The following is a 26,536-nucleotide window of genomic DNA, read 5'->3' on the forward strand; positions in this document are numbered from 1 at the left end:
AATAACGGGCTTAGGAGGGTGGAGTTAGATTCTAGACCCCAAACAAATTCTACAGAACTGTGTGTTCAAACCAACTGTTGCGTCGGGTATCTTGCTCAATGTAAAAGTGGAATGTGAATGTGTGGACTGAAGACCATGTTGCAGTCTTGCAAATCTCGTCAATAGAGGTTGATCTCAAGTAGGCTACCGATGCAGCCATGGTTCCGACATTATGAGCTATGACATCACCCTCATGAGTCAGCCCAGCATAGACATATGTAAAAGAAATGCAATCTGCCAGCCAACTGGACAACATGCATTTCCCAATGGTGACCTCCATTCTGTTTGGATCAAAAGAAACAAAAAGCTGGATGGACTGTCTATAAGACCTAGTCTGTTCCAGGTAAAAGGCCAATGCACACTTGCAGTCCAAAGTATGCAGTGTGCTTTCGCCAGGATGGACATGAGGCTTAGGAAAGAATGTTAGAAGGCGTACCTCAGGGTTCTGTTCTTGGTCCCCTCCTCTTTTCTATCTACACTTCTTCCCTTGGTTCATTAATCTCATCCCTTGGCTTTTCCTACCTTCTCTATGCTGATGACTCCCAAATCTACCTTTCTACCCCTGATATCTCACCTTGCATCCAAACCAAAGTTTCAGCGTGCTTGTCTGACATTGCTGTCTGGATGTCTCAACGCCACCTGAAATTAAATATGACCAAAACCGAGCTTCTCATTTTCCCCCCCAAACCCACCTCCCCGCTCCCCCCGTTTTCTATTTCTGTTGATGGCTCTCTCCTTCTCCCCGTCTCCTCAGCTCGAAACCTTGGGGTCATCTTTGACTCTTCTCTCTCTTTCTCTGCTCATATCCAGCAGATTGCCAAGACCTGTCATTTCTTTCTTTACAACATCCGTAAAATCCGCCCCTTTCTTACCGAGCACTCTACCAAAACCCTCATCCACACCCTTGTCACCTCTCGTTTAGACTACTGCAATCTGCTTCTTGCTGGCCTCCCACTTAGTCACCTCTCCCCTCTCCAGTCGGTTCAAAACTCTGCTGCCCGTCTCGTCTTCCGCCAGGGTCGCTTTACTCATACTACCCCTCTCCTCAAGACCCTTCACTGGCTCCCTATCCGTTTTCGCATCCTGTTCAAACTTCTTCTACTAATCTATAAATGTACTCACTCTGCTGCTCCCCAGTATCTCTCCACACTCGTCCTTCCCTACACCCCTTCCCGTGCACTCCGCTCCATGGATAAATCCTTCTTATCTGTTCCCTTCTCCACTACTGCCAACTCCAGACTTCGCGCCTTCTGTCTCGCTGCACCCTACGCCTGGAATAAACTTCCTGAGCCCCTACGTCTTGCCCCATCCTTGGCCACCTTTAAATCTAGACTGAAAGCCCACCTCTTTAACATTGCTTTTGACTCGTAACCACTCGCCTCCACCTACCCTCCTTCCCGTTCACATTAATTGATTTGATTTGCTTACTTTATTTATTTTTTGTCTATTAGATTGTAAGCTCTTTGAGCAGGGACTGTCTTTCTTCTATGTTTGTGCAGCGCTGCGTATGCCTTGTAATGCTATAGAAATGCTAAATAGTAGTAGTAGTAGTACTACTACCACCATAACCTTCGAAAAGGTGCGGGGAGCTGTGGCGAGGCCAAAAGGCAAGGCCCGGAACTGGAAATGCTTTCCCATCACCGCAAACCTCAGAAACTTCTGGTGCGGGGGCCAAATTGGAATGTGCAAGTAAGCTTCTTTCAGGTCCAGAGACGTGAGAAACTCTCCTTGCCGTACCGCCGCAATGACGGAGCACAGGGTTTCCATGTGAAAATGCCGCACTCTAAAGGACTTGTTTAATTCTCTTAAGTCCAGAATAGGGCGAAAAGACCCTCCTTTTCGCGGCACCACAAAGTAGATGGAGTAGCGGCCGCAGCCGTGTTCGGCGGGAGGTACCGGGGACATGGCCCCTATCTGAATCAGACCTTGTAAAGTCTCCTCTACCGCCGCCCGTTTGGCGGCAGAACCGCATCGGGACTCCACAAACACGTCTCTTACAGGGGCGTTGAATTCTATTCTGTAACCGTCTCTGATCAGGTCCAAGACCCACTGATCTGAGGAAATGTTGGCCCACTCCTCGGCAAAGAGGGAAAGACGTCCTCCGATGACAGGACTCGAGGAGAAGGCCAGCGCACCATCATTGAGAGGGTCGCCCCTGAACTCCAGGCCTTGAGCCAGTGGCTGTGGAACGTTTGTCCGAGCGAAAGGAGTTCCTCTGCTGAAAACGGGCACGAGAAGTGAACCCAGCAGAACACCCCGGGTGGTACCTTCGAGCTTCACGGAAGCGAGGTCTGTAAGAGAAGTGGACCGCCGCACCCTTAGAGGAAGGCCGAGGCCTATCTTCGGGCAAGCGCTGGGGTTTAGCCTCACCCAGACCCTTCACAATTTTCTCCAAAACCTCACCAAACAGGAGAAGGCCTTGAAAGGGCAACTTCACCAACCTTTGCTTAGAGGCCATGTCCGCCGCCCAATGCCGTAGCCAAAGAAGACGGCGAGCCGCCACTGCTACTGCCATGTGTTTAGCCGAAGCTCTGACAATATCATAAAGGGCGTCAGCAAGAAAGGACAAGGCCGACTCCATTCGCGGAGCCACATCTGAAAAGGGCTCCGCTCCATCACCGGGCTGTTCCACTGCCTGTTGCAACCAAGCCAGGCAGGCTCTAGAAGCATAACAACTGCATGCAGACGCCCAAATAGTGAGACCTGCAATTTCAAATGACCGTTTAAGTGCTGATTCCAGTCTACGGTCTTGAATATCCTTCAGGGCAACACCTCCTTCAACAGGGAGGGTAGTTCTCTTTGTCACAGTTGTGACTAGGGCATCCACTTTAGGCATAGCAAAGCGAGCCATATGCTCCTCACTCAGAGGGTATAATTGCCCCATAGCCCTGGAAACTTTCAAGTAAGATACAATTCTTTTTGTTTTTTTGAATCGCAAAGCGACTGCTCGGACTTCCATCAACAATAAGGCATGAAATCTATTACGCCATTGCCAGTATGTCGGAGGCTCCTGTGTAACCCAATTGACCAGTATGCATTTTTTCCCCACTAAGCAGGCCTTATATACCAACAAATTATGGTGGACAGCACCAGCCCCCAACATGGCGTCCATCCCCAATAGGGCATGTTCCGGTTTCAGTGAAATGCTCTTATGTTCCAAGTATCCTAAAAACCCAAATATTTTAGTCCAGAACTGTTGGATCTCCCGGCACTCCCACATAGCATGGTAATATGTACAGGGCGCACTTCCACATCTCCCACAAATTGGTTCTCCCACCCCTCCCATTTTGAAAAGCCGTGATTTAGATGTATAGGCCCTAAAAATTACCCTTCCTTGACATTCTCTTAATTCTGCGCTATCTATTCGTCTAGGGATCTGTCATATACAATTCAGCAACATGTGTGATGTCACCTCCCTCCCAAGGTCTGCTGACCATTTCAGTAGGAGATGGCTCATATTTTGATGTATCTTATTTTGCAAGAGCCTTTTGTGAAGGAGTGATATTGATACTGCTTCCTCAGTAGGCATTTCATACAATTGATCTATTTTATTGGGCACATCCGCAACAAGGAATTGTTTGGGAATCCCTACTACATAGTGAGAGATCTGTTGATATGCGAAGGCATCCATCCACGATATTTCTCCTATCCCCAATGACTCCACCCCTTTCAGCCTACCAGTAGAGTCTACCAGGTCTTGTATAATTTTAAGCCCTTTTTGCTTCCAAATTTTAAATCTAAAATTATCCATTCCTGGAAGGAAGTCTCCATTCCCCACTATAGGTAGTAATCCACTCTGATGTGCATCAAACGCCCATTGGCGGCTCAATTCTCTCCACACCAATCTAAGTGGTCTAACCAACAGACTGCTCTTTATATGTTTTGGCAATGAGGACTGTTTGGCCTGCAGCACATAATGTAAATGCAGCGGGTTAACCCACCTCTCCTCCACTGTTCGCGGTGTGTAATAAGACGTCTCCTTGAGCCAGTCCCCTACATGCCTCAATAAGCAAGCTCTATTGTAGCGCAATATATTCAATACCCCCACTCCTCCTCTTTCCCAAGAATCCAGCATATTTTGCCAATTTATCTGCGGCCGTTTATGATTCCAAAAAAAACTTTGAGAGCATACTCATCAGTTTCCTCCAGTCTTTTTTTAAAAGAAATAGTGGTAAGACCTGAAAGCAATACAGCCACTTCGGGAAGAGTATCATATTGAATAAAGAAATGCGGCCTAGCAAGGAAAGCGGTAAGTTAGTCCATCTGTCTAAGAGGCGCTTTGTAAACTCAAACAATTTAGCTATATTCATCTGGTATAGTTTGGAAGGATCCCCGGGCAGTTGTATCCCTAAGTATGTAAATGAATTGTTTGCGCCTTTTAGTGGACATGCTGAGTCCACTCTGTTTCTGTCAAATTTATCAATTGAATCTCAGATTTGTCCAGATTAAGGCCAAAACCTGAAAAGTCACCAAATTCTTTCAAAGTCTCTAGGACCACTGGCAAGGATATATTAGGTTGTGTGAGGATAACTAACAAATCATCCGCAAAGGCAGATATCTTAAAATGCTCGAGTCCTATGTGTACCCCCTGTATCTCTGGTGATTCCAAAATATCCCTAATTAGAGGGTCTATCACCAGCACGAACAGAAGTGGAGACAAAGGGCACCCCTGTCTAGTACCTCTAGCTACCTCAAATCGTCCGGACGTCAGTCCATTTGTCATCACCTCCGCCATAGGGCCATTATACAATGATTTAATGGCCTTCCCAAAAAAACCATTGATCCCATATGCCTCCAATACTCCAAACATAAAGTCCCATCGCACTCGATCGAATGCTTTATGTGCATCGAAGCTGATCAATATGGACGGGTCTTTACTCAATGTTATGTGTTCCAATGCTAACAAAATTTTTCTCAGATTTTTTGTTACTGAGCGGCCTCGCACAAACCCCACCTGTGGATCCAACACCAAGTGGGGCAAAAATCTAGCTAGTCTATTTGACAGAATCTTAGCAAACAGTTTAGCTTCATAAGCTATTAAAGAGATAGGTCGATAAGACTCTGTTTGAGTTGGGTCTCTTCCCGGCTTCAATAACACAATTATTTGCGCCGTTTTCAGCGAGTTTGGGAGTTCACCTCTTTCTACATATTTGTTAAAGACCTTTGTTACACATGTCCCAACATCCTCAATTAAAATTTTGTATATCTCTGAGGTGAAACCATCCACTCCTGGCGATTTATAGAGTGGACTATCCCGTATACACCATTGGACTTCCTCCTCCGTTATGGCTGCATTTAAAATGTCTTGTTGATGGCTTTTGAGCTGTGGGAGTACCTGTCCCCCTAAATATGAAGTCGCCTCCAGTCCCTCATCCTCTGGTTGAGAATACAAGCGGGTGTAAAAGTCTTCAAATATTCTATTAATATCCTCATTAGTATGAAATCTAACACCTTTCTCATCCTGAATTTGTGTTACCCATCTCCTCCCCCCCACCTGGCAAACCAATCTCGCTAAAAGTTTCCCTTGCTTGTTAGCATGTTGGTACAGCTGGTATTTATAATACATCAAAGACTTTTGTGTGTGAGAGTGAATCAATTGATTGAGTTCTACCTGTGTCAGCAGCAATAGTTTCTTATGGGCATTGGATTGCGTTCTACCGTATAGTTGTCGAAGCATTCGCACCCTTTTCTCTAATCGTGCCAACTCGGCTTCTCTCATTCTCTTTTTGTGGGTGGAATATGATATTATATGCCCTCAGTACGGCTTTAGCTGCCTCCCAAAAAAGTATTGGATCTAATTCATAGCTTTCTCTATTAAATTCCCCATACTCCCTCCATCTATCTTTCAGAAATACGTGAAATTGGGAATCATAATATAAAGCTCTTGGGAACCTCCAATAATATGGTCCCTTTGGTTCAGCTTCCCATTTCAAGGTCACCGATATCATTGCATGATCAGACACTAGGGTGGGACCAATCTCTGCTTTCTCCAGTAGTGTCGCCGTGCGTTGTGATATTAACAGATAATCTATACGTGACTGAGTGCCATGGGCTCTTGATAAATGGGTATAATCACGGTCCCCTGGATGTAGCAAGCGCCAGGAGTCCAACAGCTCCAGCTCCGAACACACCCACGGCACTCCCCTGGAATAATTCACCGGTCTTATCCGAGAGGGGCCCGTGCTATCCACCAGGGGATCAAATACGTGGTTAAAATCTCCTCCGATTATTATCGGCATCTGGTCAAAGCTTTGTACATGTTTTAGGAGTGTCTGAAAATTTTTTTTCTCATACTGGTTTGGAGCGTATATATTAACCAGTAACAGTGGCCTATTGTTTAATGTAATATGTTGAATAATATATCTACCTTGGGAGTCCTGAATCTTTCTGTGCATCATACACTGTACCCCTTTCCTAAATAGGATGACTACCCCCGCTTTTTTGTTTGAAGTTGGGCTATCAACTAGGTCCCCCACCCACCAGCGGCACAGTTTTTTATGTTCATCTGCATTCAAATGCGTTTCTTGTAACATGACTATCTGTGCCTTGTGTCTATTCAGCGCTTGTAAGATCTTTGATCGTTTGATGGGTGATGATATTCCCCCCACATTCCATGATAGTATCTTAACCATAATTGGTTCTATGAAAGCTCAGTATATTAACTCTCATTAAACACAATTTTTCTGGAAGGCGGGAGCATCCCAGCTTACCCCCGCCCCCAGCTATTAGGTGGCTCCCTCCAATCCCCGTATTCATATCCATAGCTTCACAATGTGATCCTCTGTGTTGACCTTTCAACTTTCCCCTCCCTCCCTGCCCCTGATCCCAAACCCTCCTCCTTCCCTCCCCCCCCCCCCCCGAATACCCCATCTTCCCCTTTCCTAGTCCCATTCCCCCCTGTAGTTCTTATAGAACCGGTCACGTATAGGTACCCCACCCCCTCCCTTATTAGTTTGATTATAGGCCCCGATTATGACTATATTCTCAGTTATATTACCACTCTTATTGCAATGTACCTTGTACAGCAGTCGGATAATACAAGACAAGAATGTTGAGCAGTTAGTGAGACAGAGCCTTCTATTAGGCAGTCTTTAATCTAGAGTCTCAAGTCGCCGTCTCTTAAGTCTCATGTCACGAATACTCCATCCGTCCAATTTCTTCATCTTCACCAGGCTGTTACTATTCAACTATTATTCTCACATTTTCTGAAACTCTCCTGCATTTCCATCAGCGTTCTCAACGTATGTCGAATCTTCCATCTAGCTTTATAGCTCGCTCCACTTTTCATTTCTTATAAGGTCCCTTTGTTGATATTCAGTCTTGTTAACCACATCCTCCAGTCATGGCGTCAACTCCCATGTGCTGTTTCATTTCGTTGCTTTAATTGGCAGCGTTTTCAGAAAATCTTTGGCTTTCTCCACTGTCTCATAAGTATGTTCCCAGCCATCATAAAAAATCCGTAGTTTGGCCGGATATATCAAAAAGAACTTAATTTTGCGTTCATATAACTCCGCACATATTGGAGCAAAAGCCCGCCTCGCCGTTGCCACACTGATTGAATAGTCCTGGAAACATAAAATTTTTCAGCCTTCATATTGCAATGGCTGACCTGCTCAAATAGCTCTCAGAATCGCCTGCTTGTGGCCATATTGTAAAAGTTTCATAATTATCACTCTGGGTTTGTCACTTGATTGCCGGCGAGGCCCCAACCTGTGCGCCCACTCAATTCGCAGTGGATCCTGCAAGTTGTTTAGTCGTAGCGTCTCCGTGAGCCAGCGTTCCAGAAAACCCACCAGTTCTGCATCCTTTAAATTTTCCGGTAACCCAACAAGTCTTAGATTGTTCCTCCTTGCTCGATTTTCTAAATCGTCTAACTTGTGCTCTAGGTCTTGCACCTTCTTTTGAAGCTCCGCTCTATGCTCCTCTGGCTCCTGCATGCGATCTTCAATGTCGCTGATTCGCTGCTGCATGTGGTCGAGGTCTAAATTAAATCCATCTAATCGCTCATGGGCAGCTTCAGCCCGGTCATATAAAGCCTGCAGTTTTTTATCTAGAGCTGCTTCCACTGCCGCCGTAACCTCCGCGGTGATCTCGGCGGTCCACGCGGAGCACACCGAGGAGTCCGCCATGTTGGAATCTAGGGCCTTACCCTTTTTCTTCTCTTTCTTTTGAATTCTTGAGGCCATTCCACAATGAGCTGTCGAATAAGAGGTCTTGTCTCGTGCTCTCTACCCTCCGATGTATTAAAAGAGGTATTCTCTGTGTTTAACTCGTTTCGGGTGCCGATTTTGCTGATAAATATGCAAGGAAGTGTGGGAGCTCCGCTTTTCAGCGACTGCTCTCCACCATGGTACCACGTGACCTCTCTAGCCCTGGAAACTTTCAAAGGTCCCTCGGGGTCAGCCCATTGAGCCGAAATAAGCTCTTGGATGGAGTCATGCAAAGGAAAGGCTCGAGCAGGCTTTTTGGTACTAGCCATCCTAGGATTCACAGAGGAGGCTGTGCCACTGGCAGGGTCCTCAATAGAGAGAGCCTGCAGGGCATCAGAAATAAGCGCTGGCAGCTCATCACGGTGGAAAATCCTCACCGCGGAGGGATCGTCCAGATCCTGAGTCACTTCTGCACCAGACTCTGGCTCCTCAGACCATTAAGGCCTGCCAGAGTCCTCCGAATCCTCGCAGCCTGACCACGGGGGAGGGGGGGGGAATGGAGGTGCAGCACTCTCTGAAGGGGAAAGAGCCCTTCTGCGCTTCATATTCTGCCAATTATCAGGGAATAACGCCTCAGAGGGCATACCCAGGCTAGAATCCACCGGGGGGGCATTAGAAGAGGCCCGTGCCGGGCTTTGTGGGAGAGCTCTTTTAAGCATGTATGCTTTATGCATTAACAAGACAAAATCAGGGGAGAAAAACTCACCCTGGGCACCCGCATCTCTGCCGGGGCTAGTAGCTCCCATATCAGCCTCACTCCGAGGCCTCTCCCCGGGCTCAGGACTGTCCGTCTCAGCGGAGGTCGCGCCATGTAGTAAATTCAAAATGGTGCCCGCTGCCAGCTCAGAGCGCGAAGAATCGTCACTCGCCATGCTCGGGCCAGCTCTAATGTCTGTACAGCACGATTTACAGAGCCCCGCTGCTGATCTGAGCTTGCCACACTTGGAACAGCGCTTTACTGTCTCCGCAGCCATCGCCGAAAACGGCGGTAAAATTCAAAATGGCGGTTCGCGCCAAAATCACCCCGATCGCGGGCCCACCCCAGAGGAGTCAGAAAACACTCTTACCTCACTGGACCGAGTATCACAGCTCCGGTCCCACAGAAAAAGGCGAGGGAAAACCTCTGTTCCAGCGTATAAGCGCCTTTTTTTTTTTTTTTTTTTTTTTTTAAAGCTGTGAGGAAAGCAGAGGTAAATAGAACTCCGGAGGCTCAGGTGAGTGGGAAAGGCAGGGAAAGGGCGAACCTGTGTGCCTGCATCCACTGTTGGTGGGGAAGGACAGGGAAAGCTAAGCAATGTGTCCACATCCACGGAGGTATGGGTAAGGCAGGGAAAGGACGAACCTATGTGCCTTTAAAGTGAAGCTGCTATAGCCTCCAACACCCCTGCTAACAACTGGCAAAAGCACAGGAGCAACCTCCAGGCAGATTTTAGATGGAGCTCGAAGAAGCTGCAGCCACTCTGCTAGGGGAGATAGAGAATACTGAAGAGAGGCAGTGGAGCAAGCTGGTATGAGGCACTGAAAAAAGTGTGCTCTCCATCTGTAATGGCTGCATCTGCTTGATGACAAGGAAGGTGTGCTATTCTGAATGCAAGTTCATAAGTACGAACACTTGTATGTGGCTTTAGCTCACCTTTTTAAATAGTAACACAAGGTGAGTTACATTGAGGTCTTCTGAAGTCACTTCACTGGCTCCCTATCCGTTTCCGTATACAGTTCAAGCTCCTCTTATTGACCTATAAGTGCATTCACTCTGCTGCCCCTCACTACCTCTCCACCCTCATCTCTCCCTACACTCCTTCCCAGGAACGCCGTTCACTAGGCAAATCTCTCCTAATTGCACCCATCTCCTCCATTGCTAACTCCAGACTCCGTTCCTTTTATCTCGCAGCACCTTTTGCCTGGAATAGACTTCCTGAGCCATTACGTCAAGCTCCATCCCTGGCCGCCTTCAAATCCAGGCTAAAGGCCTACCTGTTTGATGCTGCTTTTAATTCCTAACTTGTCATCTGCTCGTAACCTTTATCTTGTCTTCCTCTCTTCAATAGTCCCCTTTCCCTACAGTGGTGGAAATAAGTATTTGATCCCTTGCTGATTTTGTAAGTTTGCCCACTGACAAAGACATGAGCAGCCCATAATTGAAGGGTAGGTTATTGGTAACAGTGAGAGATAGCACATCACAAATTAAATCCGGAAAATCACATTGTGGAAAGTATATGAATTTATTTGCATTCTGCAGAGGGAAATAAGTATTTGATCCCCCACCAACCAGTAAGAGATCTGGCCCCTACAGACCAGGTAGATGCTCCAAATCAACTCGTTACCTGCATGACAGACAGCTGTCGGCAATGGTCACCTGTATGAAAGACACCTGTCCACAGACTCAGTGAATCAGTCAGACTCTAACCTCTACAAAATGGCCAAGAGCAAGGAGCTGTCTAAGGATGTCAGGGACAAGATCATACACCTGCACAAGGCTGGATGGGCTACAAAACCATCAGTAAGACGCTGGGCGAGAAGGAGACAACTGTTGGTGCCATAGTAAGAAAATGGAAGAAGTACAAAATGACTGTCAATCGACAAAGATCTGGGGCTCCACGCAAAATCTCACCTCGTGGGGTATCCTTGATCATGAGGAAGGTTAGAAATCAGCCTACAACTACAAGGGGGGAACTTGTCAATGATCTCAAGGCAGCTGGGACCACTGTCACCAAGAAAACCATTGGTAACACATTACGACATAACGGATTGCAATCCTGCAGTGCCCGCAAGGTCCCCCTGCTCCGGAAGGCACATGTGACGGCCCGTCTGAAGTTTGCCAGTGAACACCTGGATGATGCCGAGAGTGATTGGGAGAAGGTGCTGTGGTCAGATGAGACAAAAATTGAGCTCTTTGGCATGAACTCAACTCGCCGTGTTTGGAGGAAGAGAAATGCTGCCTATGACCCAAAGAACACCGTCCCCACTGTCAAGCATGGAGGTGGAAATGTTATGTTTTGGGGGTGTTTCTCTGCTAAGGGCACAGGACTACTTCACCGCATCAATGGGAGAATGGATGGGGCCATGTACCGTACAATTCTGAGTGACAACCTCCTTCCCTCCGCCAGGGCCTTAAAAATGGGTCGTGGCTGGGTCTTCCAGCACGACAATGACCCAAAACATACAGCCAAGGCAACAAAGGAGTGGCTCAGGAAGAAGCACATTAGGGTCATGGAGTGGCCTAGCCAGTCACCAGACCTTAATCCCATTGAAAACTTATGGAGGGAGCTGAAGCTGCGAGTTGCCAAGCAACAGCCCAGAACTCTTAATGATTTAGAGATGATCTGCAAAGAGGAGTGGACCAAAATTCCTCCTGACATGTGTGCAAACCTCATCATCAACTACAGAAGACGTCTGACCGCTGTGCTTGCCAACAAGGGTTTTGCCACCAAGTATTAGGTCTTGTTTGCCAGAGGGATTAAATACTTATTTCCCTCTGCAGAATGCAAATAAATTCATATACTTTCCACAATGTGATTTTCCGGATTTAATTTGTGATGTGCTATCTCTCACTGTTACCAATAACCTACCCTTCAATTATGGGCTGCTCATGTCTTTGTCAGTGGGCAAACTTACAAAATCAGCAAGGGATCAAATACTTATTTCCACCACTGTATGTGTCCTATCTGTCTGTCCTACCCTTATCCCTTATTTGTCCTGTCTGTCTGTCCTGATTTAGATTGTAAGCTCTTTTGAGCAGGGACTGTCTTTTCTTCATGTTAAATTGTGAAGCGCTGTGTAAGACTGGTAGCGCTGTAGAAATGATTTGTAGTAGTAGTAGCAGCAAATTGATGGTTGCTGCTGCCTGGAAACAACATACTTTGCCAGGACTTCATCAGATTTTGCAGAAAATGGATTATATTCACTTAATGTCGAAACTTATGGCTTTACGGACTGGGCATCTAATATCATATCAGCGTATCTGGGACCCTTATGTGAAGTGGTCTTCTGACCCTGACCTGGATAGGTTGTTAAAGTGACCAAGACACTGGACTGAATATCTTGATGAGTAGGGGGAGGGGGGGGAAGGGGGGGGGTGATCATCTAGTTGTTGTATTTCTGTGTAATTTGTGATGGGATAGAGAAGTTGTCCAGCTAGCAATTTGTTGTATTTTTACTTATGCTGTAAAATTTCAAAAATAAAATATATAAAACAAGCCAGGCCAGTTTACCATCAGGGTGAAAATGTGACATGGACTTCATTATTAACAGGGACTGCACCTTCCTATCACAGAAGCAGCTTTTAAAGAGATGACATTGTTTTCTCCACAGAAGATCATAAAACTTGCATTTTTTTAAATCCATGTAGTTAGTCTTTAATGCACACTAGACTTTACAATACATACACCATCTATATTCATTCATACACAGAACCACTGCACTTACAACTTATTAATGTAATGTCACCGACCAGATGTCATCAATCTCTATGTGAAATTATAGGGCTTTCTATGTGGCTAGCTACCTGCCTGAGGTCCTGGCTGGAGGGTCTGCGATGCTGAAGTCCAATCGACCAATCAGTACAGGTGGGTGAGAAACCAGCAGGGCAGAGAGGTAAAAACAAGCAGAAACTACACCTTTAAAGAAAAAATAATATAGTAAAAGACAACAAATTTTTCTCAAGATTAAATCCAAGGTTCCCCATTTTCCCAATAGATCCTTAAAAAATTATTTTACACAGCTACCATGTTGGCTCAGATAGAAAAACTGTAAGTCTCTTTACACTAATGCAATTCCTATTCTCCTGTGCTCTTGGATGCTGGCTCCCATAGCACCAAAGAAAGTGATAGTGGGGTGGGAGTGAACGATTCCAGGCAAGGCATTTCTGCTGATCCTAAACATGTTTTCATTGTAGAACTGGTAGATATTACCACTGCCACAAAAACAATGAGCAGACAAATGGAATTCAAAATTATCCAATGTAAAGGCTACTTTTTTAGGGGGAGAAGGGGGCAGAGAAGGGGGCAGGGAAGGAGCTGTTTTGTCCTGCTTTGCAATACATCAGGAGTCTGTTAGGATATTATTTTGGCAGTTTGCTAGTATTGTAAAGAATATTATACTAGCAAATGTATTTACATAGCACAATATAATTCACATATGTGGTTTTACAACTTCATAGAAAGGACACATGAGCCTAATTAAAGGCATCCTGATCAGGATGTCTACCAGCAGGCAAGTATTTTAGAAAAGAACCTGCGAAAGGAGATCCTATTTCTAAAATAAAATAAATGTGCCATTGCAGGGCCCTCCATGCAGACATAAAGCAGGAACACCCATTTCACAAATTTAAACAGGAAAAATAAAGACATCTGGATGTGTCATGTTCAGAACTGCCACACCTATGTGGTGATCATACACTGAACATCTGCAATAGTGCCCAACCATCATCCCGCCAGACCTCCCCACCCCGCTCAAAGCCCTCACAATAGTCCTGCCGGGCGCACATCTGCCATATATGCATGCCTGACCCCTAGCGGTAATATCAATCCCATTTCACTAGCCACAAAGAGCCCCTGTTAAGTCTGGGGACTGTGTAAAGGGAGGGGGGGTGAACGTCTTGTGCCCAGTACAGCTACTGTGAGGGCACAAAAGCTCTCGGGGAGGCTGTCACGTGTTGGGCTCCTGCTCGTAATGGGGGGAGGGAGGAGAAACTTGGATCACAGGATCCCAGACCTCTGAATTTACCACTGACCCTAATGCAGGTACTTAGTTGTGCCTAGCAGCAGTTCTACAGATATGGATTCCCTATATCCCACATTACTCCCTCTCCCCACATCCCCTTGTTTAAAGAGTGTATCCATATAACTTCTAGGTCTACAATAAGACACATACTAATGCTATAAGTCCCTACTGTTTAAAAATATATACCTAAAAATAAAAAAAAGAGTTATTAATGTAATACTGGGAAAAAAAAACCTGACATCCTACCTTGCAAGGTTCAGTTGTTTTTGGATTAAACTCAATGTGGGTTACATTCACATACAGTAGCTATTTTCCTGTCCCAGAGGGTTTACAATCTGGGGAGGTCTTTTACTAAACCACGGTAGCGTTTTTAGCTTGTGGAAGAAATCGCCGAGTCACCCATAGGAATATATCTTGTCATTTACCGCCAGTTGATTTGTACCATGAGCTAAAAACACTACTGCGGCCTAATAAAAGACCCCCTAGATTTGTACCTGAGGCAATGGAGGGTTTGAACCCTAGTTTCCCTAGTTCTCAGCTCACTGCTCAAACCATTAGGCTACTCCTCCATTCCCCCGTTTCTTTACCTGAACTTTGATCTGGCATCTATTCTCAATAACATGCAAGCTCACTTGTTTCACTATAAATCATGCTTTAGGGCATTAGCTGAGAACAGCACTGGTTTCTAATAGCTTTCCTAATGTACAGCCTGTTCTTCAACAGCTCTTTTTAACTACACTGAGACACAGCAGAATCTGCAAATTTTGCCATAAATTAGTCAAAGTTTCTGAATTCTAGTCATATGGCAGAGTATTGCAGTGGATACTTCTTAGAAGTCAGTCCACAGAACAAACCTCCATGATGTCATTCTTCATTCAGTTTTAGAAAGTACCATAATCCCCAGTGACTAAGTTTTAATCTTTTGTAAATAGTAAATTATTGCACAATAGCTGCATTTTCACATCTTTTTTTCCAGCCAGCATAATAAGAGCACTCCATTTTTCCACTAAATACAATAAAAAAGGTACACAAAAACAAACCAATTAAAATTTCTTTAAAAAGAAAAGTATTTTCAGCAATTTTCTATACCATGGAATCCTCCTGCACTCACAACTGAACCCCCCTCCCGAAAGAATACAAGCACTAGAATGGACCCATCCTGGTGCTTGCAGCAAAATGCTATGAACCAAAGAGGCCAGGGTACAAATCCTATTCCACCCACTGATGTTCCCTTTGACATATGGTAATTCATACAACACGTCACCGCTGCAACTATAAACCTAGGGGCTGGTGTATTAAAACAAAGACATTATGCTTATGTGTAAAGTTATTAGCCTACTGTAGTATATGATTTGTGTATGACTAATACTTGATTCAAAGCATGCCTGATACAAAGAAAATGCATGCACTAGTTTTAGGCCAGGGCAATAAAAATGACAGTAAAGTTGAAAAGTAGACTAAGTTTAATATTCTTTCTGCAGGCTTTCTGATCCAGAAACTAGATGCAGTTAGACCTTCCCTCCCCCAACTGCAGCCTCCTTCCCACTCAGCATATCCACTCCATTACACCCCCCCACCCCAAAAAAAAAAAAAAAACCTCATTCACAAATTCACTGAAGTGCCAAACCTATCCACATACTCCAGTAACCCCCAACATATCCACCCATTAGTGCAGCCCTCTGTGCACAAAAATTCTAATCATCCCTCACATCTCACTCATTCTAAGACATTTCTTCACACAACACGTAATTAAACTTTGAAATTCGTCATCAGAGAATGTGGTAAAAGCAGTTAGCTTAGCAGGGTTTTAAAAAGGTTTGGACAATTTCCTAAAAGTCCATTATTAAGATGGACATGGGAAAATCCCATGCTTATTTCTAGGATAAGCAGTATACATTGTTTTACTCTTTTAGGGTCTTGCCAGGTACTTGTAACCTGGATTGGCCACTGTTGGAAACAGGATACTAGGCTGAACCTTCAGTCTGTCCCAGTATGGCAATGCTCATGTACTTATGAGTAAGGTTAAGTAATGCTGCTGAATTAGTCTAACCATAAACTAACATTTCAAGTGGTTTACCATTGGCTGAACCATGAAGTATTTCTCCCCTAAATAATTTGTGGTTAAATTAACTCTACAGTTGTGCGTATCATGCACCTGTCAATTCAGCTAATGTCAAAGTTCTTGTTTTTTCCTTAAGGCTCTTCAGGTACATAATGGTACATTCTGATGGCTTAAAATGAATAGTGGGGGACCATGGGAGATTGTTAATGAGTTCTGAGGGTCAGTAGGATGCATTTGTAGGTTTTACAATCAATGCACTATTACTGGGGAGGGATAATAAACTAATCCCCCAACTATATTGCCATACCCTCAGTGGAGGAGTGGCCTAGTGGTTAGAGCACCAGTGTTGCAATCCAGAGGTGGCCAGTTCAAATCCCACTGCTGCTCCTTGTGATCTTGGGCAAGTCACTTAACCCTCCATTGCCTCAGGTACAAACTTAGATTGTGAGCCCTCCTGGGACAGAGAAATATCCAGAGTACCTGAATGTAACTCACCTTGAGCTACTACTGAAAAAGGTGTGAGCAAAATCTAAATAAATAATAAATAACCCACTTCACTGTTTTCACCCTATTAGGGAAGTACTTCCCAAACTTTTACCACATTTGACTGTATTTTAAAAATTAAAGATCCCTATGACCCCACATGATGATGGAAACAAAATAGCTGCCATTCAGTTGCTTCCCTTAATTCACTTTATCCTAGTCCCACATATCTAAAACATGACAGCAGTAATAGCAATAGTAGCAGCAGTCAGCACAGGCCCCTGTTAACATAAGCTTGCAGACCGCATATTCTACATGGGTTTCCAGTCTAATGGAAGGTCAGCATGAGCACAGGGAGGGAGGGGGGTAGAGCCTATCATATTTACTGACACACATGCCCTATGGAGAGTGCCACTTCTAGGCAAAGGTCACAACACAAGAGAGTGTGGGAGAAGCACTGTTTCTGTGACCCCACTTGGGATCCCAACCCACAACCTGGGGCCTGCTGAATTAGTGTGATAGCTAGTTTGGAAGCTCACTGAGTATGAGCTAGCAATGTAGCAGAGGAAAAGACTAAATGGGTCCCAGGTTACAACCTTTCTAGCACAAGGGTCTACCAGAAACTAGGGTCCTCGAACTGGGGGATCTTTGGTTTGTGGACAGCTTTGTAAAAATATCCTTTTATTTCGACTGATGTGAACAGAAGGTAAGAATTACTTTGTCTCTGGAATTATAATTAGATGTAAAGATTAATTATTTTTAAGCACTTCCATTTTAGCCTACTGCCCTTCCTCAGAAGTAGTTCCCACCTACCCACCAAAATCAACTGCATATGTAGATCAAAATATTCCTGCATCAGTAACAGAGAAATGGAGGGGTAGCCTTGCAGTTAGAGCACAGGGCTAACAACCAGCAAAGCAAGTCACTTAACTCTCCATTGCCTCAGATACAAAAACTATAAGCCGTTTGGGGACAGGAAAATTATCTAGGGTACCTCTACTACAAATAATTTCTACAGCGCTACCAGTCGTACGCAGCGCTTCACAATTTAACATGAAGAAAAGACAGTCCCTGCTCAAAAGAGCTTACAACCTAAATCAGGACAGACAGGACAAATAAGGGATAAGGGTAGGACAGACAGATAGGACACATAGTGAAAGGGGACTACTGAAGAGATGAAGACAAGATAAAGGTTACGAGCAGATGACAAGTTAGGAATTAAAAGCAGCATCAAACAGGTAGGCCTTTAGCCCAGATATGAAGGCGGCCAGGGATGGAGCTTGACGTAATGGCTCAGGAAGTCTATCCCAGGCATAAGGTGCTGTGAGATAAAAGGCACGGAGTCTGGAGTTAGCGATGGAGGAGATGGGTGCAATTAGGAGAGATCTGCCTAGTGAACGGAGTTCCTGGGAAGGAGTGAAGGGAGAGATGAGGGTGGAGAGGTAGTGAGGGGCAGCAGAGTGAATGCACTTATCCTATATAATAAAACTCACCCTCAACGTTCTGAGGACACTGACGTCACTGTCAGGTCCTCCGGGCACTTCCTTCCGGTTCGAAGCCTTCGTGGTGGTGAACCACCGAAAACACTGTATTGGGGCCCCGCCCTCGCGTCAAACGTGATGACGTCGAGGGCGGAAAAATGTCAACAAATTGACGGTGGCGACGTGCCGAGGTCCGCAACAATGGCGGACGAAAGCCGACGGGGTGAGTAGGGATGGGGGGAGGTCCGGGCGCAGCAATGTCAGCAGATTGACGGTGGCATGCCCAGGTCCGCAACAATGGCGGACGAAAGCCGACGGGGTGAGTACGGAAGGGGGGGAGGTCCGGACGGAAACCGTGCTAGCGCCCGTTTCACTGCCGCAAGAAACGGGCATGTTTTACTAGTAGGTCAATAAGAGGAGCTTGAACTGTATACGGAAACGGATAGGGAGCCAGTGAAGTGACTTCAGGAGACCTCAATGTAACTCACCTTGTGTTACTATTTAAAAAGGTGAGCTAAAGCCTCATACAAGTGTTCGTACTTATGAACTTGCATTCAGAATACCACACCATACAATGGTATAAATTCCACCCAAGCCAAGCACCCCCATTAGCTGGATCCCCTCTACTCGGTGGGCCCTTTGCAACACTTTCCTTGGAGATCCTTAATTTGAACTTCTACCGCTAATATATCCTACCATCTCGAGCCCTTAGATTATAAGCATTCCTGGCCAGGGCCAATTTACCCAGCCAAATTCTTTTTGTATCACTCACAAAGATACCAAGTCTCAAGCATTCGGGAACGTCTCTCCTCCCTGTGGTCTACCATCTCTCCCTCTCTCTTCCGCTCTCCTCGGTTTACCTTGTCTCTCCCTCTCGTCCGTGATCCAACATCTCTACTTCAAACACCCACCCAAACAACCATGAAACTCATACCAGAAATATCCCATCAACAATCCCACAGCTTTCTTTCTCCGGTGCCCTGTCTCCAATGACACAACTTCCCTCTCCGTGTGAGGCGTCCACTCCTGGGCCGGCCGTCCCGCCTTGCCGGAAACAGGAAGTTGCGTCAGAGAGGAGGCAGGACACGGCGCGCGCTGCCTGGGCTTGAGTAGGAAATTAGCTGAGTAGTCTGTCGCTGCGATGATCTCAAAGCGAAACACAAGTTGGAAGCAAAAAGCTGCATGGAGTGTACGTGCCCCTCAGAGAACAGGCAGGCACCTACCAACCCAGGGTTCTCCAAGAGGCCCAAGTACCTTCTCCTCCCCCTCCTTGACACATATATACACAAACCAAGGAGGTTTAATAGACAGGAGTGGAAGTGAGCCTATCTAGTCCACTGTAAGCAAGGAAGCCAACTAGGACAGTCAGTGTACGTTTTCCCTTCCCAGCGCAGCCGTCATCCCGGTTCACTCAAACAAAGCAAGCAAACCTATGAGCAGCTGCACCCACATTGTCGTTTTTGTATATTGTTGGTCCATCTCTAACAAGTCTAAAGCTGTTTCAGTTGGATAGGCAGTGCCTTAAAAGGTGGAGGACAAAAGTTTTTTGTTTTTTTTAACTTATTGGGCAGCTTTTTAATTTATTTGAAAGCTTCCCATATGTATGTAGGTAGGTATTTATTTATTTATTGCATTTGCATCCCACATTTTCCCATCGTATGGCAGGTTCAGTGTGGCTTACATATTGCTAAAAAGGCGGTTACAAAATTTAGATTTGTAGAAGTCTAGTGCATAATACAGAAGTACAATAAACACTTAGGTTGATATCAAACATATAAACGGCAAGTGACCGACTCACCTGCAAATGCGCAGTACAGACTTCTCTCTCTGTCCCGCCGTCGCGTCAAGACGTCATGATGTCAGAGCGCAGAACAGAGAGGGAAACGGAGTCGGACTGTCGGACACTGCCGCCTGGAAACGAACATCACGCGAACCAACCTCCACCCTCCCCCCATCCCCGCCGCTGCTCCCGCCCCCCTCCGTATCAGGCCCCCTGCACTGACCTGACAGTGCCTCTCACCTCCATGTGGAAGCACTGCAGGCGATCTGCTGCTGCCTGTAGCGCTTTCACACAGAAGTGAGAGGCGCTGTCAGGTCAGTGCAGGGTGCCCGGCACGGAGGAGGGAGGGAGCGGCGGCGAGGAGGGTAGCTGGACATGGGGGGAGGGCAGGGGGGAGAGGGCATGGTTGCTGGACATGGGGTGAGAGCAGGGCAGAGAGGAGGGTTGCTGAACAGGGGGGAGGGGGGAGGCCAAGGGGAAGAGGAGGGTTGCTGGATATGGGGGGGAGGATCGGTGGACGGGGTGAGGCCAGGGGAGAGAGGAGGGCTGCAATACTTGCCCATTTTTATGGGCTTAATGGCTAGTATTAGCATATTGTGAGAGAGGTTAATAAATTGTTTTTCATTTCTGAACTTTTCGTGATGTATGGTGGTGTGGAATTAGGCAGATCCAGGGGGGAAAGACTGCTTGAAAAGATGTGTTTTCAGATTATTTCTGAATTGTAGGTAGTTTTCTGTGAGTTTCAGGTCTTTGGGTAGCGAGTTCCAAAGTTGTGTGCCTATAAAGGAGAGGCTGGTGGCATGTGAAGATCTGTATTTTATACCTTTGCAATTGGGGAAGTGAAGGGTTAGGTGGGTTCTTGCTGTTCTCGTCACGTTTCTTAATGGTAGATCGATAAGTTCTGTCATGTAATCTGGTGCGAGTCAGTACATGATTCTGTGGACGATTGTGCATGTTTTGAATGTTATGCAAGCATTAATAGGAAGCCAATGTAAGCTTCTTAGGAGGGGTTTCGCGCTTTTGAAGCGTGTTTTTCCAAAGATGAGTCTGGCAGCTGTGTTTTGTGCTGTCTGTAGTTTTCTTATGATTTGATCTTTGCTGCCTACGTAAATACTATTTCAGTAGTCTAATGGGTTAGTACCATGGTTTGGATCATGTTGCGGAATGAATCCCTGGGAAAGTAAGGTTTTATATGTTTGAGCTTCCACATAGTGTGGAACATTTTCTTGGTTGTGTTCTTAGCTTGGCTTTCTAGGTTGTGGTCAATTGTTATTCCTAAGATTTTCAAGTGGTCTGAGATTGGGACGGATGAACCCTGCACGTTAATTGCTGAGTGGGGAACATTATTGTATTGGGATGAGAGAATGAGACATTGGGTTTTATCTCTGTTGAGTTTTAACTTGAATGTCGATGCCCAGGATTCCATGATGTTCATGCTGTTTATTAATTCCTTGGTGATTTCTGTAGGGTTCTGTTTGAAGGGAATAGAGATGGTGATGTCATCTGCGTAGAGAAATGGATTGAGGCCTTGTTTGGATAGAGATTTAGCCAGTAGTAACATAGTAGATGACGGCAGAAAAAGACCCGCACGGTCCATCCAGTCTGCCCAACAAGATAAACTCATGTGTATACCTTACCTTGATTTGTACCTGTCTTTTTCAGGGCACAGACCGTATAAGTCTGGCCAGCACTATCCCCTCCTCCCAACCACCAGCCCCGCCTCCCACCACCGGCTCTGGCACAGACCGTATAAGTCTGCCCAGCACTATTCCCCACCTCCCAACCACCAGTCCCGCCTCCCACCACCAGATCTGGCACAGACCGTATAAGTCTGCCCACCACTATCTTCGCCTCTCCACCACCAACCCCTCTTCCCCCCACCGGCTCCACCACCCAATTTCGGCTAAGCTTCTGAGGATCCATTCCTTCTGCACAGGATTCCTTTATGTATATCCCACGCATGTTTGAATTCCGTTACCATTTTCTTCGCCACCAGCTCCCGCGGGAGGGCATTCCAAGCATCCACCACTCTCTCTGTGAAAAAATACTTCCTGACATTTTTCTTGAGTCTGCCCCCCTTCAATCTCATTTCATGTCCTCTCGTTCTTCCGCCTTCCCATCTCTGGAAAAGATTTGTTTGCGGATTAATACCTTTCAAATATTTGAACGGCTGTATCATATCACCCCTGTTCCTCCTTTCCTCCAGGGTATACATGTTCAGGTCAGCAAGTCTCTCCTCATACGTCTTGGAACGTAAATCCCATACCATTCTCGTAGCTTTTCTTTGCACCGCTTCCATTTTTTTTTACATCCTTAGCAAGATACGGGCTCCAAAACTGAACACAATACTCCAGGTGGGGCCTCACCAACGACTTGTACAGGGGCATCAACACTTCCTTTCTTCTGCTGGTCACACCTCTCTCTATACAGCCTAGCAACCTTCTCGCTACGGCCACCGCCTTGTCACACTGTTTCGTCGCCTTCAGATCCTCGGATACTATCACCCCAAGATCCCTCTCCCCCTCAGTACCTATCAGGCTGTCACCGCCTAACACATACGTCTCTCGTGGGTTTCTACTCCCTAGGTGCATCACTTTGCATTTCTTCGCATTGAATTTTAATTGCCAAAGCTTAGACCATTCTTTCTTAGGTTGAATAATATAGGTGAGAGCGGTGATCCTTGTGGTACTCCACATTCCGCTTTCCAAGATGGAGATATATCTGAGTTTGATTTGACTTGGTATGTTCTGGATGTCAGAAATCCCTTGATCCAGGAGAGTACTTTTCCTTTATTCCTATCTTGTCGAGGATTCTCAGTAGTATGTGGTGGTCGCCATATCGAATGCGCTTGATAGGTCAAATTGGAGTAGGAGGATGTTTTTACCCCTTGCTATTTCCTGCTTGAATCTGGTCAGGAGTGTGGTTAGTGTTGTTTCTGTACTGTGCTGAGGTCTGAAGCCAGATTGAGATTCGTGCAGTATGTTGAAATCAGTGAGGTATTCTGTTAGTTGTTTGGCGACTATGCCTTCTGTCCAGTGGCGTCCGTAGGCTGCCCGACACCCGGGGCAGATCGCCGATGCGCCCCCCCCCTGGATGCAGCATGGCCCTCCCCCCCCCCCCGGCGAAATTACACCCTCCCCCCCGGGTGCATGCCGCTGGGGGGGTGCCGCACACCTGTTGGCCAAGTCCGCTCGTTCCCTCCCTGCTGCTCCCTCTGCCCCAGAACAGGAAGTAACCTGTTCCACACAGAAGAAGCAGCAGGGGGGGGAACGAGCAGACTCAGCCAACAGGACCGCCCGCTCCCCGCCCCCCGCCCCAGCCTTGGTACGCCACTGCTTCTGTCAATTTGGTTGTTAGGGGTATGGATGCTATCGGTCTTTAATTCGAGGTGCCTTCTACTTTTTTTTTTTTGTGTCTTTTGGGATGGGAGTTAGGATATTTCCTCTGTCCTGTGGGAATATGCCTCTTTTGAATAGATAATTAAGGTGGTCTGTGAGTTCTGTGACGTATTGATTAAGGGGGGGGGTTCATTATATAGTTGGGGCAGGTGTCTAGTTGGCAGTAGGCAGATGAGAATTTTCTGAGTGTGTGAGCTATTATTTCGGTGCTTAGATGAGTGAAGTTATTCCAAATACGGTCTGCCGGGTATTCCCTTGGGCTCGGATCTAGTTTGTTTATGAAGGTTTCTGGATTAATATTTCTCTGATGCAGATTCTTGCGTAGATTGGTAATTTTTTCTTCAAAGTATTTGGCAAGATTGTCTGCATGTGGGAGGTTTGCATTCGGTGTGGTTACCGTTTTGGTGTTAAGTAATTTGTTTATTAGTTTGTATAATTTCTTTGTGTCTTTGTAATCTGTGCCTATTTGTTCTCTGTAGAAGTTTCTTTTGGATTGTCTTATTTTATATTTGTATTTTGTTTGACTTTCTTTCCAGGCCTTTAGTGATTTTTCGTGTTGGGGGGTTTTCCAGTTTCGTTCTAATTTTCTAGTTTGTCTTTTTAGAATTTTTAGTTCTTCATTAAACCAGAGTATTTTATTTTTGTACGTATGGGCGCTGTTTTGTTGAGGATTTTGTTGCACCGTTCATCCCAAACAGTGAAGAAGTCACTGGAATCGGTTTTTGGTGCCCAGTTGTTATCGTATATTTCTTGCCAAAATGTTTTGGGGTCTGTTTTACCTCATGTTTTATATAAGGCCCATTTATGCATTTGGGGAAGACCTTTCTTCTTCCAGCATAAGATCATAGTTAATTTAAAGTGGTCAGATCAAGGTACGCTTTTCCATTGCTGTTCCATTACCAAAAAGGTTTGGTCACTGGATAGATAGATAGATAGATAGATATAAATATCATTAAATAACAATTGAATATCACTAAAACAGCTTAAAAATTATTATAGCTGGTAGAAACAGCAATTTTAATTCTATTTTGTGCTCATTTTTCTACACTAACAACTAAATAAATATCCTGTTTCCTGATGGGTTCATCTTAAATGTTGTAATCTGCCTTGAGAAGCCTGGTGTTATAAAAATGATGGAATATATTGAAATTAAATGGAAGTAGAATTAAACTCTGCTTTCATTGGGACACATGGAATCACATCTTCATCTGTTTTGAAGAAGTTTACCTTTTAGATAGATAAATAGATTATTCTGTTCTTTGAGCATGTTTCAGGGACAAGTGGTTTATAAGTCAAAATAATAAAAATATTTTCTGTCAAACAGATCTCTCATTTGTTGAAACATAACTAATTGGGCTATAAGCCCCTAATGCAGCCCATTGTTTTTCTTATATTTTGTTCTTGTGATGGCTCATACTGTGCCAAAACTGGAAATACAGTGAGACAGAATAATAGAATTCAAAACTTATTTTTTATGTTTTAATCATCTTTATTAAAAGCAAAACATGTTGGTTGATAAGCTTCATACAGAACAATAAGTTAACCATCCAACATGGCACAATAAAATCTTCTACTGAGAACATACCCCAAGAATCCTTCCCCTCCTGTACTCCCCTCCCTCCCTATAAGCCTATCTGACTGTTTCCACCCGCCAAAATAACACAACAGATGTACAGATCAGTAGGACCCAAAGCATTTCATAACAAGTAAAGTCGTAAACAACACAGTTTATACCAAATTGTTTAACCACACTTTGGTTTTGTTTTAATAAGCAATACCATGTGCATGTAAGGTCTAGATAAACAAATGTAAACAATCTATGTTTAAGGCATATGCCCTAAATATGTAATACTTGGTAGCAATAATTAAACAGTGATGTAATATTCACATAGCAGGCAGGCAACAGATTTATTTTCCACTGAAAATAATCAACTTTGTATAAATTTGGCGACTAATACTGTGCTGCTTTCTATTTTGTATTTTGGCGGTGTATTGTTTCCCCGCATAATAAAATCGCACTTGCAAATGTTTTTCTGCCACGGCTTTAATTAACAAAAGCACATGATTTTCTACTAGATCGTATTCATACATGTGACCTGACAAAACAGAGAAGATAGTTCTGTTTGAGAAGCTTGTTAACACAGACTGAACTATTTCAAAACAAGAAACTGGAGAAAGGGAAATTGCTGGCCTAGCTGGATTGAAGACATAGAGGCATATTTTCAAAGCACTTAGCCTTCCAAAGTTCCATAGGTTTCTATGGAACTTTGGAAGGCTAAGTGCTTTGAAAATATGCCTCAAAGCGTCTAAAAATTTTTTCACACTTCATACAAATTTCAATAACATCTTTAAGGGAAAAATAAGGTGACCTTTACTTTTCTGTGTTATCAATGAATACAGTGTGCTGCCACTTTCATCACTCAAAGCGTTTATGCAGGGCTCACAATGTAGAGATATCTGCAACTTAAAAACAACAAATCCAGAAATATAATTTTTTCTGAACACATGGACAGATGGTCAGGTCTTGGGATATAGTTGTAATCATGGTCTACTATTACACTTTCAACAAGATCAATGAGCCTGTGTCTACTCATAGAATTGTTAAGGACTGATGCTGAGGGTGTTACTTTGACTATGCAATTGCTTGATACAGTTAAAATGGGAACAGTTTCCAGTGGCAGGCGGTTACCTCGGAGAATGTCTTGTAGATCATTATGCACATGCATTTTTCTATAAGCAGCATTGAACTGCCTAGCTGATGGATTGTTGTTATAGCCCCCAGGACACCAAATTTTGCCAAACAATAACTCCACATGATCTTGGCTTACTTTAAAGGCACACAGGAATCTCATTTGATATGCAGGTTTACCAATCAGGAAGTCACAGAGCATCAGCAAACTGTCAATGCAAACTATAAACTCCTGGAATCCAGTTTTCCGAACTGAATCTAGCATAGACTTGCTGTGTCTGGACTCCTTCAAAGGCGTTATATAAGACCTTGCAGTGTGTAAAATGGACTTACTTTCAGCTATGTTTGCTGATTGCAATGAAGCCTTTGAACCTCAACAGTTCATATTTCGAGATGTTAGCACATCAAAAAGGCAATTAAACGTACAAATAAATTTAACAGTCGCTTCTCAGCCAACAAAATCCAATAGCTTCTCATTATTGCAAAACTTAAGAGAAGAAGCAACAGATTCACTGAGAAGTTGTGCTGCTAATCTGACATTCATTTTATTTTTTGACCACAACACATGCCGAACTCTCAATTTATTACCTAAGTGTAACCCCTCATGTTCTTGCAGTTTGTGAAGCTTTTCAATGTATTCCCACTGTACTAATCCCCTTTCCCCATCAACCAA

At 44.8% G+C, this 26,536-nt stretch overlaps 1 protein-coding gene across 2 annotated transcripts in view; it reads right to left on the minus strand.

Moving 5' to 3' along the window:
- UBA6 (ubiquitin like modifier activating enzyme 6) overlaps positions 1-19,034 on the minus strand; it is a 262,135-nt gene extending 243,101 nt beyond the window's left edge. The window contains exons 1-2 of one of the 2 annotated variants that reach the window (XM_030190526.1): positions 18,931-19,034; positions 12,754-12,865 (exon numbers count right to left, since the gene is read on the minus strand). The gene's annotated coding sequence lies outside the window, so the exon portion shown is untranslated. The remainder of the gene's footprint in view (positions 1-12,753; positions 12,866-18,930) is intronic. The other variant, XM_030190525.1, reaches the window with a different exon arrangement.
- Positions 19,035-26,536: the final 7,502 nt, after the last annotated feature.

Source organism: Microcaecilia unicolor, chromosome 2 (assembly GCF_901765095.1).
Source record: "Microcaecilia unicolor chromosome 2, aMicUni1.1, whole genome shotgun sequence".
In the NCBI taxonomy this organism is placed as follows: domain Eukaryota; kingdom Metazoa; phylum Chordata; class Amphibia; order Gymnophiona; family Siphonopidae; genus Microcaecilia; species Microcaecilia unicolor.